This window comes from Oryzias latipes, chromosome 1 (assembly GCF_053564925.1).
Source record: "Oryzias latipes strain Hd-rR chromosome 1, Olatipes_Hd-rR_3.1".
Taxonomy (NCBI): Eukaryota; Metazoa; Chordata; class Actinopteri; order Beloniformes; family Adrianichthyidae; genus Oryzias; species Oryzias latipes.
This window is the reverse complement of record NC_136237.1, coordinates 25,400,544-25,413,251: the sequence shown is the minus strand read 5'-3', so window position 1 is coordinate 25,413,251 and position 12,708 is coordinate 25,400,544. Positions and strand designations below refer to the sequence as shown.

Below are 12,708 nucleotides of genomic sequence, written 5' to 3'. Positions count from 1 at the left end.
AAATATATTTGGTTATTTTGTGCATCTTTTCCAAATAACCAACAACGTATTAAATGATTTTGGGTGATGTTTCATACACTTTGAATTATTACTTTTGTCACACAAGTGATTGTACCTTTGTTTGTGGAATAAAGGGTCCAAATATGGGCCCTCTGATGGTTGGAAACATATTTGTACCTTTTTTATCCTTAAATGGTACATATGAGTACCCTAAGGTGTAATTATGACTCACTTAGGGTACAAATTCACCATTTGTACCCTAAGTGTTCACAAACGTACCCCAACCGTACCCTTTTTTCTGACAGTGTAAATGTAAAGTGAAGTTAAGGAACCCCAGAAACCAAAAACTGTACCAGTTAGAGTTCCAGGTGGTAGGCAAAGACAGCCCTGTGCCACTGATTGGTAAAAGAGCTAGTGAAGCTATGAAGCTGATAAAAGTACACTATGAAAACATTATGACTATGGATAGCATTGTGACAAAAGGAGAAGACGCGAACGGGAAATGGACATTCGAACAAATTAAAACAGATTTTGCAGATGTGTTCACAGGAGACGGTTGTCTGGAAGGAGAATACAAAATGGAAGTGGACCAGTGCGTGAAGCCAGTACAACTCCCAAAGCGACGAGTGCCTGTCGCCATGATGAAGCCACTAAAGGAGGAGCTTCAGAAGTTGGAGCAGAGAGGTATTATCACCCCAGTTGACTGTAGCACAGATTGGATCAGCAGCATGGTGGTTGTGCAAAAGCAGAACGGTAAACTCAGAGTTTGCATTGATCCAAAGCCCTTGAATAAGGCACTCAAAAGAAGTCACTTTCCATTGGCTACTATTGAGGATGTACTTCCAGACATGTCTAAGGCAAAAGTGTTCACAGTTTGCGACGTTAAGAATGGATTTTGGCATGTGAAACTCGCAGAGGAGTCGAGTTACCTCACTACCTTCTCCACTCCATTTGGGCGCTACAGATGGCTTAGAATGCCCATGGGGATTAGTCCAGCACCTGAGGTTTTCCAGAGAAAACTGACCCAAGCTCTGGATGGGCTGCCAGGCCTTTACATTATTGCTGACGATGTGCTTATAACAGGCCAAGGTGAAAGTCAGGAAGCAGCCATCCAAGACCATGATGCAAAGTTGAGAAAATTCCTGGAACGCTGTCAACAGAAAAACATCAAACTGAACCCAGAAAAGTTTAAACTTAGACAACGTGAGTGCACATACATCGGACATCGTCTCACAGCGAATGGACTTAAGATTGACCCAGACAAGGTGCGTGCAATTGAACAAATGCCGAGGCCCACAGATGTGAAGGCAGTACAGGGGTTGACATAGCCCAGAAATTTGCACTGGCCCACAGGGCCAGTAGGTTTTGAAAGTTACTGGCCCTGCCTGAAAGTTACTGGCCCGACACTGCACACAGCTCCGCAGGTGCTTGCAACTTTAGAGGGGTCCGGGGGCATGCCCCCCCGGAAAATTTTAATATGGGGAAATTTGGTGCATTCTGGTGACATCTAGCACTTATTTATACACTTTTCAATTACTGAAAATAGAGCATATCAAACTTAAATCTGCTCTAGTCTGTTTCAGATGTTTTGAAGAGAGCACTGCAGTGAAGTAGGTAACACTAGTTAAGAAGTTTTCATGCTGCCCAGGGCTCCAGACTAACTTTTTTCACTAGGAGCACAGTGGCCCCCAACTGAATATTTTAGGGGCACAACCAGAAAATTTAGGGGCGCATACCGTAAATCAACATGCTAACCAAATCTACTAATTTCCACTGTATTACTATTAATAAATACTTTAATAATAGATGCAAAAATTACAATGTGCCGTTTGAAATTCAGTGTCACATTTTATTCTGCACTTTTGAAAATGCAACAAGGTAAACTGACAAAAGCATCGCTGTCACGACAGTACTATTAATAAATACTTAAATAATAGATGCAAAAATTACAATGTGCCGTTTGAAATTCAGTGTCACATTTTATTCTGCACTTTTGAAAATGCAACAAGGTAAACTGATAAAAGCATCGCTGTCACGATACAACGATACAAGCGGTGTTGTATCGGAGATTTTATTTTTAGGCCATATCGCCCAGCCCTACTTTAGTTACTTAATTAAATTAAATAATTGAAAAATTAAATAAAATTAAATTAATGAGATCATTCAGCTAACTAGAAATACTTACTGCTTACAGTGTTGTAAAGAAAAAGAAAATTAAGTAGTTTGACATTATACTCCATTTGACTCTGAGATTCAGGTATTTGGAGTTGCCTTTGATTCTTTAACATTCAGCTTAAAGCTTAGTGCATACAGTTTCATCTTCAATGCATTCATTAAATATCTTGCTGTCCATACTACTAATTCCACCCGTCACTCCATCTAACATATTCCTATCTATTCCTGCCATGTCTTCCACATCTCTGACATGCTTCAGTCTCTCTTCAGTGACGGTGTCGGATTTATGATCATCGCAGTGAAAAACCACCAGGGGGCGCGCTGATATGTGTGTCAGTTTAAATATATCTGCATAAAATGTAATAATAACCCACTGGCTTGTTCCTTCGTTCTTGCTGTTTAACATTGTTTAGTATTGAGTGGTGCTCGGCAGCGACAGCCGCGCGCGCAGGCGGGAGAGGAGGAGAAGAGTGATCAAAGGTTTCCCATAGAAACCCTTGAAGTCTGAACACAGGACTAGCAGAAAAAGTGAATTATAAAGATGAGGTAAATCTACACGTTTTCGCAAAATATACTTTATTGAAAAAGGTGAAAAATGTATTAACCGTTAGATATTTTAGTGGCCCGAGCGGACAAGTAAAAAATAAAGTCTTGTGGTCCGTACTGCTTGAAAAACAGGACCGGGCCAGCGGACAAATGGCTATGTCGAGCCCTGCAGTACAAAGACTGCTAGGCATGGCTAATTATTTAGCTAAGTTTTGCCCACATCTTTCCAACCAGTGTGCAGTGTTAAGACAGTTGACCCATAAAGACACGGAATGGGAATGGACAGATCATCATGAGAATGCTTTCGTGAAACTTAAACAGACGATTGCAGATGCTCCTACCCTGAAGTACTACAGCCCAGAAGATGATCTGGTGGTGCAATGTGACGCATCAGACGCAGGTTTGGGTGCAGCACTCCTACAGAAGGGAAAGCCTATCGCATATGCAAGTAGAGCACTCACGCAAACAGAACGCGATTATGCTCAGATCAAGAAGGAGTTCTTAGCTATGGTTTTCAGTGTCGAGAAGTTCCATCAGTACACTTATGGTCGCAAAGTCACCGTCCAATCTGACCATAAGCCCTTAGAGACCATAGTTAGAAAACCACTGTTAAGTGCACCAAAGAGACTCCAAAGAATGATGCTACGTATTCAGAAATATGACCTGAATGTGGTGTACGTCCCAGGCAAAGACATGTTACTGGCAGACACATTGAGCAGAGCATACCTCCCAGAAGGTGCACACCAGGACTCTGGAGAAGCTGAAATAGAGACTGTTAGAATGTTGCAACATTTGCCTATTTCCCATGACAGTCTTAGCCAGATCAGAACAGCAACAAAAGGTGACAAAACTCTACAAATGATTATCAAAATGATGCAGCAAGGATGGCCTTCAGATAAAAGAGCAATACCAACTGAAATAAAACCATACTTTTCTTTTCAAGAGGAACTCAGCCACCAAGATGGCATTGTGTTTAAAGGAGAACGTGCGGTTATCCCTTCTTCCCTCCAGGAGGACATCACCAGGCGCCTGCACTCATCTCATTTTGGTGCAGAATGATGCCTAAGGAGAGCCAGGGAATGCGTCTTCTGGATTGGCATGAGTGACCAAATCAAGAAACATATTGCTCGTTGTGATATCTGCAGGTCAGTAGATGACAAACAACAAAAGGAAACACTCCACCCACATGAAATACCAAACAGGCTGTGGGCCAAAGTGGGTGTTGACTTATTTCAGTTTGACAACAAAGACTATCATGTAATAGTTGACTATTACTCCAACTTTTGGGAGATAGACTTTCTGCCAGACACCAAATCGAGCACAGTGATCAAAAAATTAAAAGCTCATTTTGCCAGATACAGCATCCCCAACACTGTAGTCTAAGACAATGGACCACAGTACTCTTCTCAGGAGTTTCAGAGATTCAGCCTACGGTGGGAATTTGAACACAAAACCTCATCCCCAGGTTTCCCACAGAGCAATGGCAAAGCCGAATCAGCTGTTAAGACGGCCAAGAGACTGTTACACAAAGCCAAAGCTTCTGGACTAGATCCTTATCTTGCACTCTTAGACCATCGCAATACACCATCCCAGGGACTGGACAGCAGCCCAGCACAAAGGCTACTGAGTCGCCGCACACGGACATTGCTTCCAGTCAAACCCAGTCTACTCAAGCCCAAAGTACCTCAAGCCAAGGAAGCACTGCTTAACAACCAACATCGTCAGTGTGCTTACTACAACCGATCAGCCAGAGACCTCAGTCCTTTGAAAGTAGGTGATGCTGTGAGAGTTCAGCCTTTTCAGCCCCACAACAAATGGAGGAGAGGTTTGGTGAGAAAATCTGTCGAGGTCCTATGAGGTTGCAATGGAGTCAGGTGCTGTGCTGAGGAGAAACCGTAGGCACCTCAGGCGTTCTCACAACATAGCGCCAACAGTCCCCCTTGATATTGAGACGGTTGACCCGGAAAGTGCCCAAGCAGAGTCAGTACAAACTCAACCGACCCCTGAGAGACCAAGAACAACCAGAACTGGTAGGGTCATTCACAAGCCAAGGCGTTACAAAGACTTTGTTTCCTGAACAGACACTCCTGTAAAAAAAAAAAAAAAAAAAAAAATGTTCAAACATTTGTTTGAAAAGTTTGGATTGTGTTATGGTAAACTGATTTAGCTGTTCTAGACATATGTGATGATTCTTTTTATTTTGACCGTACAAAGAATAACATTGAGCAGTAGCTTCCAAAAAGAGAAAAGATGTAACAATATGGTATATTGTTTGTTTAAGTTAATGGACCTGCCGCTAGGGGGCAATGATGGTTTGTCTATTTATGTTGAAGTTCAGGAAGTGAGACCGGAGAATAAGAGATACAGGCCGACAGTGTTAATAAATGCAGACCCAGTTGGGATATTGCAACGAAGCTGGACTGTTTTTTTTGTGTGGAAACACCCACTTTAACAGGCGTGTCCCGCGCCTGGTTTAAACGGGTCCTCGTCTCCGACCCACATGGTTGGCAAGCTAGCCCCAGAAAAAAATTCGCCAATGCTGTACAAGCCGTGACATTAATCTTCAGCAGCGCACGGTCCAGAGTCACTCGACAAAAATAAAATAAAACCACCGCTGCCACCAATGTAGCCGGCCTCACAGGGTTCGGTGTCGGTAGATGTTAATGAAATTATGGCGCTCAGACACACACGTCTGTTCACTCCACAGGTCTCTTTATTATAAATCTTGCACAGCAGAACACATGCCCCCTACAGTCCCACTACCGTAACTGCAGTAGTAAATGCATGAACATGAGACACTGCATGGGCTGCTACAATAATATCCAAATATTCTCGGTTTATAGAGCTTAGAAGGCACGGACAAGATTACCGCGTGCTGCAGTCTGGTCTGTGGCAGTCGTGTATGGAAAGTTCCAGCAGGAGGGCAGACTGCGCGCTTTAGTTGGTCCAATCAGCATGCAGAAGCATACTAAGCTGCATAGCGATAGGGGGAAGGGAGGTGTCTACAATTGAAAATTAAACACTGACCCCGTTTTCTGGAGGGAATTTTGTATTGTAATTCCTGAGTTAAGGTAACGACTAATCGATCCCATATGTTTACAACTAAAAATTAACGCAAAGTGTACGCTTTTTTGGTCAATTCTGATCCATCCATCCATCCATCCATCTTCTTCTGCTCATCCGGGCACCGGGTTGTGGAGGCAGCAGTCTAAGCAGAGATGCCCAGTAAACTTTTCTCTCACAAGCCACTTCCTCAAGCTCTTCGAGGGGGACCACACGACATTCTCATTCCAACCCTGTGTCAGAATTGGTGCCTGGACAGAGCCTAATTCTTGATTTTTTTTAACACATTCTGCCAAAAAACAAACATGCAAATGACAAAAAAAGCCAAGATTTGTGAATGCTCTTTTCAGAAAACTATTACTATTGTTATCATGGCCGGCCCTCCCTATACGCGAATTACGCAGCCGCGTAGGGCCCCCGTCACCTGCAGGGCCCCGAAGTGGCGAAAAAATAAAATGAAAAAATACCCAAATCTGGCAACCCATTTCATAGCACGTCCGTACCAACGTGCGCTCTGAATGTTGTGCAAAAGAAAGTTGCCTGCACTGTGCAACGTCCGATGGTGCGGCTCCGCACGCGACCCGGGCCTCAGTGCTGTGCTGTTTCTGTATGCTTGTGTGAATGTTTGGTCCTAACTTCTGAGTTTTCTTACTTTTCCGCTGGCCTGATCCTGCACATGCAAGAATGCGTTTAGTCCTTATTTTCGTGTTGCTATTGCTCGGAGCTGTCCGAGAACTTCTCGGGGTAAGCTGCTCCAAAGCTCCTGTGACCTTGGCTGGAGCTCAACGACACGTCTACGCCAGGGAGTCCTTATTAACCTTACGGCATCGGGGAGACACAGCACCAAGTGATCTACCCGTGGAATTGAGGAGGAAGCCGCTAACACGGAGATTAACGCGGCGAAAAAGCAACCCGGTCTCATCCTAAAATGTGTGGTAACTACATTTGTCCACATGGAAATGCGTGAGAGTTTTACAAAAACGCCCCCTAAACTGTGAGGCGGATACGTTTCATTTTCCTATTCATTTTCTATGAGCCTTCTCAGGATCACGTGACTTTGGAGGTTTTGCCTGCCGTGAGCAAAAAACATGGCGGATGCTCGTTCATTTTTCGGTGGAATATCCCATAAAACAAGATATTTTGAGGACTAATTTTTATTTTGACAACATTTCTAGTGAGAAATATACCATTTTCTTTTAAAATATGCTTTCATTTTGGACATACAGTTTGTAGTTTGCTTGTTTCGTTCAACTTTTTCTCCCAAAGGCTCTGTTACGTTGGACAATAAGGTTAACTTTCATTCATATCTGCAGACGTGCGCGTGGGTCACGTGACTAATATGTTTCTCTTTTTTTCCGCAGAAAATGCAATAAAATAGGAGTGATTGTGGACTAACTTATTTTTGAAAACATTTCTAGCAGTATATATCCCCTTTATTTTCATAATATCCATTCATTGCAGACATGCAGTTCGTAGTTTGTTTGTTACGTTCAACTTTTCCTCAAAGGATCTGAAGGCGTTTGATCTTTTCCATAAATATATGCGGGCTGACGTGGGTCACGTGACGTGACCTGAGTTTCTCTTTTTCATATAGAAGATCTCGTAAAAAGGTACGTTGCTATTTCTTAATTATTTTTATTTACATTTCTACGGATCCGTGTATAGGTTTCATGCTGTGTTGTTGTTGCGACTTTGAAGGACATTTAAAACAAACCGGAAGAATGTTGTTCAGGAACGGACTGGAGAGTTCTCTAAATTTACTCAGCGATTTTTTTATTCAATATTCTTTTACATGTTAAAGTATTCACACTACAAGTCTAAATGCTGTGTACAATGTCTGATCTTTTCCATCATATCTGTGGGCTGATCAGATGTGGGGTCATGTGACGCGAATTTCTTTTTTTTTCTTGTGGAAAAATCTCGTAAAATAGGATCGTCTGAGGTTTAATATTTACGTTCAATAACTTTTCTAGGGACTCATGTACTCTGTCAACGTCCATGCAAGCGTATTTTTTCAACATCAACCAATTGAGTTTAGAAATACACTGCAAATAATAAAAAAAGACGTTTGGCTCTAAACTGGTTTTGTGATTGCTCCCACGTTTATCGGGAAGGTTAAGTTCTAAAAATAAGCCCTGCGACAAACAGGTTTTTATTTTTATTTTTTACAGAAATGAATGTTTCCATTACTAATGCAAACTTTTTGTTTTGCAGATACTTAAAGAAACAAAACATCAAATGTTTCTCAGAGGGAAGGTATCATGTCGCATGACAGATTGCAGTTGTTTTTTATACAAACTTTATTGACTGTAACAATTCAAAACAACAATTCCAAACAGCAACAAGAAAGGAACAAAACAGGGGATTATTATTAAATTTTTCACAAAAACATTGAAACTGACGCACAGATTGAATGTTTTAAATGCTTTCTTATTGTCAGAGTTTCTTATTGTGTTCATGTTTTGTTTGAACTCATTGATAAAGATAGAAAAATGGGGGGTATAATTTCTAACTTTTTTATTTATGAATACAAATAATAAAAGTTTAATGATCTAGAATTGCTCTTTTTTATGGGATGGACAGTGGGTGAGGAACGACAGATTGCAGTAAAACTAAACAGTAAAACAGTCAAACTGCTACCACAATAGTGTTGAACTTCTGTTGAGAATAATTCATTCATAAATCTGTCTATAAATTAGGATTTCAGCATCTGGATCATTTACGTCTATTTTAACATAAAAGGGGTTAAAAAGACATAACATCAACGAACAACTACTAATAAATATTACAGGAAATAAGGAAACTAAGTATAAAAAAGTAAAACAAAATAAATGTACATAGTATATTATTTATTATTGTAAATAAAAAAATAAACATGTCTGACTAAGAGTGGGGGTTGAGGTCGGGGGTTTTTTTGTCTCTTTTTTGGAATCCAGCGTAGAGGCCATGACCCCCCCCCTGCAAGAAAAGTAGAGAAGGTTCCATCATACAGTGATAGAAGACGATGGGCTACAGTTTGTTAACTCAGTGCTTACAGGACGACTGTTTTTAAATTTGATTAGTGTCAATTATCCTTTGTAGGAAATATTAGTATTATTCAAATATTTGTGAATAATTACAATATTACATTGATTTTTAACGCATAGCACAAAAGCATCAAATATCAATATCTAACAACTTGTAGAACATGAATAATAAAACTTTGACATGCATCCATCATCTACCCCTTTTGTCCTTTTATTGACAAAGAAAATTAGAAAAGATTTATATAATTTTAAATAAACAAAAAAACAAATTAGGCTGTTTATTATTTGGACGTATTTATTTGTGACCAAGCAAAAAAACTGATGGAAATTCATGTTGAAGAGGCACGTTGCTGGATTGTCCGTACATATTTTAACCATAACCCCGCCTTCTTTACTTGCAAATAGGCACTTCAAAATAAATAAATAAATTCATTAATAATATATACAACATAAAACATGACGAGCACTCCATTAACTCCATCTGGTTCTCATAAATAAAATAAAAACGTTTACCACTCAAAACAATCTTCATAACTCTAACACAGTAAATATGCCAAACAAATTAATAAAAAAGCATTTATTTACATTAGAGTTCAACTTTAAAATAGTAACAATGTAAAATAAAAACTGCTCCTTTTTTCTTTAAATGTCCTCATTGCATATTAATCTTTTCCTTCAATCACACGGCTGCATTCTGAAAGATGAAAAGTGTAAACTTGTTTAAGAGATGTTTAAGAGGACTACTGTAAACTAAGATAAATGTGTTAGTTAAAATAAAGTAATAATGCATAGTTATTTTATAATAAAAGACTAAAAAAGGCAAATTAATAATACAAAATCCAAATCTTTACAAATTCTGCAAGTATTTTGTCGTATTACTTTTTACTGGTGGAAATGCAAAGAAAAGCGACAAATTAGAAGAACTGGTTTGAATATGAATTATTGCACAAAGACGGAAAGGTGGGCGTGTCTCCAGGAAAAAGATCCTCATGACAACCAACATGATTTTTGATAAGGAGGGTGATGCTTGAAGGAGAAAAGTCAACAGCCAGTGCTGATCAGAACACAATCCAATGTTCTCATCACTTGAATAAATCCTGAAATGTTCATCTGCTGCTGTTTGTCTGCATTTCTTGATGAAATTTTGCTGCAAAATAAACCCATTAACCATCACCATGCTGTCTGTGATGGAATAAACACCAGGGCTACTATTGGAAGATATACGGTAGTCAACATTTTCTTGGAAAGGATTCTTTTTAAATAATATTTAATAGAATCTTTTAATAGTGTGTAAAAGGTTTTTAACTAAAAAGCATTTTAATTGCATGTTATATGTTTTTTATATCAACTGTAATGCCCATTAAAAAGAAAAGCACAAGTAAACTTGAACTGAATTATTTTTTTCTTATTAAAGATTTGAGGAAAAGTGTAAAAATAACCACCAGATGAATAATTCTGTGTTTTCGTATTTCTTTGGAGAAACATTTGTTGAGGATAAAAAAACACAGGAATATCTAAAAAACATATCATTTTTGCTAACTGTGCAGAAAAATAAGATTGTACCAGGATAGTAAAATGTCAGAAGTTGGCACACTGGTGGATGGTAGTGGGGCTGAAGTGGTGGGAGGATGGATGTCTGAAACAGTGGATGGTTGGACGGCTGAAGCACTGGAGGGCTGCTGGTTTTTCCAACCTTAATGGATGAAAAAATAAAATGATTAGTGTGGTTGTTTTGGTGAGACATGACCAGATCTGCTGACGGTTCACAAATGAAAGTTTCTAATCAAACTAGAGTTCATGCAGATTGAAGATGTCGTGTCATCAAATTTCCATGAATAATGAGGAACAACAAGAGACTGAGGTGAATGTAAAATTATTATTACAAGTATACCTGATACAAGGCCTTCATCCAGGCAAAGCACGTTTGTGCTTGATCAGGGAACTTAGGGCAACTTAGGGGGCACAACATGTGTGTGGTGAGAGGCAGGACTTTTTGGCAGGTTTGGCAGCAATTTTTGTATCGTCATCGTCAAAATTTAAATAATCATATAACACTGTGAACAGATCAACAATTGGTCAATGACTCTGAGTCACAGATGGTAAATACATACCAATACAGACACTTCATCACATGTGAGGCTTTCTCTTTTGGCCTGAAATCTTTGTAACCCGCCTGATATTTGGATGTTTTGGCCACCACAGCGATCACCGCTTTGCAGTTGATGGAAGACGTTGTCGAACCTCGTGGCAGATTCAGCTAAAACTGGGAAAAGCAGAATTTTTATGTCTCCAGTTCCCCATTCTGGTGGAAAATATTGCCATATTAACCCTTTATAGGGCACTCAATGAAATACTCTAAAATTTAAAAATTCAACCTTAGAGTGTTATTGGAGAACATAACAAGACTTCATATCATTGGTGACATTTTTCAATTTTTTTTATTTTCATGTAGAAAATCAATGCCAATGAAGTTACCATATTTGGTCACTTGCCCGTGAGTGGTAAAACAAATTCCAATAAGTATACATATATATATATAAACATAAGAAAAACACATATTATGTATTTGAACATTTGAACATCACTTTTAGAACATAAAAGTGCTAATAACAAAAAGTGCTGATAACCAAAGTGTTGAATAGACCCTCACACAACTGTGTGTGAGGGTCTGGGAATGTCCTGGTTGTTGGTGGGTGGGGCGAAGTCGGGGTCTGACATGTCATCATCTTGATCCTCATCATCATCGCTAATGTCAGGGTGGACTGGCACAACAGCAGTCTCCCTCCTCTTGCCATAAAAGATTGATGGAAACTAAAAATTAAACACATGCAATAAAACAACTGTCATAACATCATAAACTGACAAAAATCACTCTTTGTCACTATTCATAATCTAAAAACAGTGTTTAAATTCTCTCTGAATCACTGTATAGTGATATAAAACATTTGGCAACATTAAAACATAATATTCTAAGTTGTATTTCTTTATTTGTAAAGAAAATGCACTAATATGGTTTGTTAGATGCATAGGGCATATGTCCAAAAACAGACATACCAAGTAAAATTTTGTTTTTAGTGAAAAGGGCATATGATCAAATATGGTGCCTGCATTTTTAATGCCGTATTTTCACTCATTTCAATAAATTCTCCGCAAACAACTTATATGTCAACACTTAACACAACTATTCAACAATAAAATGTATGAGTTTCATCAACTTACCATGGTTAGTTTTTATTTTTTTATTTTTTTTATTTTTTTTTTTTTTTAAACTTGTCCTGTCCAACAGCTGGGCAGACAGACGAGAGCTGAGGGCCTCTTGTGTTGGACATATTTTGCTTTAACAAGAGGGGTTATTAATCTTCAGACAAACCAAAGGTATGTCTGAATAAACCCCTTTTGTAATTGAGGCCAAACTTTATTAATTTCAATCATGTCTGAAAATCTTTGGTGTTGGACCGGACGGAAAAGGAAAGAGGGGAAGAAGAGAGAGGGACCCTAGAGAGAGGGGGGGTAGGGGGTGATAATAGGAGGGGAAGGGGGATAAGACCATGAAGCAGCATACAGCAACAAGTTTACTGGTTGTTAATCATTATGGTAAGGTTCAAATGCAGTACAAAAAGGGCGGGGCCCGTCCACACACACACTCAAATGTTATAAACACACCTGCTAGCTGCAAAAATGTCCACCTGTCGACATGTACACAAAACAGATAGTGTTCACACACGCATACTTATGCCTTAAAACCAACTAGTGTGAAATATTTCAGTCATTCAGTCATGCAAGCTATTAGTGCAAAGGTGAGCTAACACCAGTGCTCAGGTGAGTGTTTATGTTCTTCTAAAATGGATGGTGGAACGTGAAAAGAAGGAGGGAGAGTGCCCAGCCATCCCCACCCCAA

The 12,708-nt window shown here is 39.4% G+C and overlaps 1 long non-coding RNA gene across 1 annotated transcript; it reads right to left on the bottom strand.

The window, feature by feature from the left end:
- Positions 1-8,612: 8,612 nt before the first annotated feature.
- On the bottom strand, positions 8,613-11,063 carry LOC144993308 (uncharacterized). Its single transcript, XR_013657062.1, has 2 exons — positions 10,922-11,063; positions 8,613-8,742 (listed from the first exon to the last, which is right to left on the bottom strand). It is a non-coding gene; the product is annotated as an uncharacterized LOC144993308 (long non-coding RNA).
- Positions 11,064-12,708: the final 1,645 nt, after the last annotated feature.